This window comes from Mandrillus leucophaeus, unplaced genomic scaffold, assembly GCF_000951045.1.
Source record: "Mandrillus leucophaeus isolate KB7577 unplaced genomic scaffold, Mleu.le_1.0 Scaffold755, whole genome shotgun sequence".
NCBI classification, from domain to species: Eukaryota; Metazoa; Chordata; class Mammalia; order Primates; family Cercopithecidae; genus Mandrillus; species Mandrillus leucophaeus.
Genome location: NW_012108197.1, coordinates 370,966 through 372,727, shown reverse-complemented (window position 1 = coordinate 372,727; position 1,762 = coordinate 370,966). Strand labels below are relative to the sequence as shown.

General features: G+C 36.0%; 1 pseudogene; it reads left to right on the top strand.

Annotated features, from left to right (window-relative positions):
- Positions 1-1,762, top strand: part of LOC105529217 — a 158,505-nt pseudogene that overhangs the window by 153,529 nt on the left and 3,214 nt on the right.

Below are 1,762 nucleotides of genomic sequence, written 5' to 3'. Positions count from 1 at the left end.
CACGATCTTGTCTCACTGCAACTTCCACCTCCTGGTTTCAAGCAGTTCTCTGCCTCAGCCTCCCGAGTAGCTGGGATTACAGGTGCCTGCCACCATGCCTGGCTAATTTTTGTATTTTTAGTAGAGACGGGTTTTCACCATCTTGGCCAGGCTGGTGTTGAACAAGGCCAGGCTGACCTTGTGATCCACTCGCCTTGGTCTCCCAAAGTGCTGAGATTATAGGCATGAGCCACCACACCCAGCCTTTAGTTATAATTTCTTTTTGTATTTTTTACCTCCACAATTTGTTTTTTTTTTGATATTTTAATACTTTTGTTAACTTCATTTTTCTGTTTTTCTATGGTTGTCTGTGTTTTTATTTCACTCATTGAGTATTCCATTTATTTTCAATTTTTAAAATTAATATATACATCTTTTTTATAATTTCTTTCTGAAAATTTTATAATATTCTTGATGGGACTGTAGTGACCTATTTTGTATACATTGTAATCTTCGAGATTTGGACACTAATAAAAGCTACCTGTCACAATATTTATAGTGTAGCTTTGTTCTGGCATAGTCTGAAAACAGTTGTCTTGGTTAGTGATTCTGGGAGTCTGTCAAACAGGTTCTTACGACGTGTCTTCCCTGAATTTAGTGTTTACTTTCTAGTTAAAGGAGTTTATTCATGTTTCTTCTCTATAGTCATTACTTGCTACACCTGTTCTCTGTCTGCGGCACTGCAGTCTCTCTACTGCTGTAACATTTACCTTTAGTCTCAGTAGACTCAAAGTGTCATTCCAAAGTATATGACCAGTTCTTTTAGCACTTTATGTCATTGAAGACAGAAAAAAGTGTCTGGAAAAGCCCCTAGAAGACAGAAATAAAGATGTATGTGCCAGTATTTTACTTGTCTTTTAAACAAGAATCCAGGAGCTTACAATTTACTTGTAAAGGCTCTTTGCTATATTACGGACCTGGAAGAGCTGTTTGGGGTAGATACAACAAACTTTTCTCTTCATCATATGAGGCTCTTTGCATTGTGCTTACCTGGGGCGCTGCACATACTTAACTCATTTGTAAATTTACCACAAATGTATTTTGGTCTGTATGTTTTTGTTACATTTGTATGTCTATGAAGTAATTATGGCTTGTGGCATTTTGCCATGCCATCTTGCTTATGTAGTTTGTATAATTTTATAGCTTAGAGTTGTTAAGGATATCCATCTGAGTCCAGTAAGTGAAGCAATTTGTTGTTGTTGTTGTTTTTTCTCAGTTGTGTGTTCTCATTTTGCCCAAGACCTATGGCCAGAGCAGGGCATAAAAGATTCTTTCCAAAAAGTAATACTGAAAAGATATGGAAAATATGGACATGACAATTTACAATTAAGGAAAGGCTGTGAAAGTGTGGATGAGTGTAAGATGCACCAACGAGGTTATGATGAACTTAACCAATGTTTGACAACAACCCCGAGCAAAATATTTCAGCAAAATATTATCAAAATAATTGATAATTATGTGAAAGTCTTTCATAAATTTTCAAGTTCAAATAACCATAAGATAAGACATACTGGAAATAATTCTTTCAAATGTAAAGAATGTGGCAAATTATTTAGCATGCTTTCACACCTAACTCAACATGAAAGACATCATACTAGTGTGAATTGTTACAAATGTGAAGAATGTGGCAAAGCCTGCAACTGGTCCTCAGCCCTTATTCGACATAAGAGAATTCATACTGGAGAGAAACCCTACAAATGTGAAGAATGTGGCAAAACCTTTA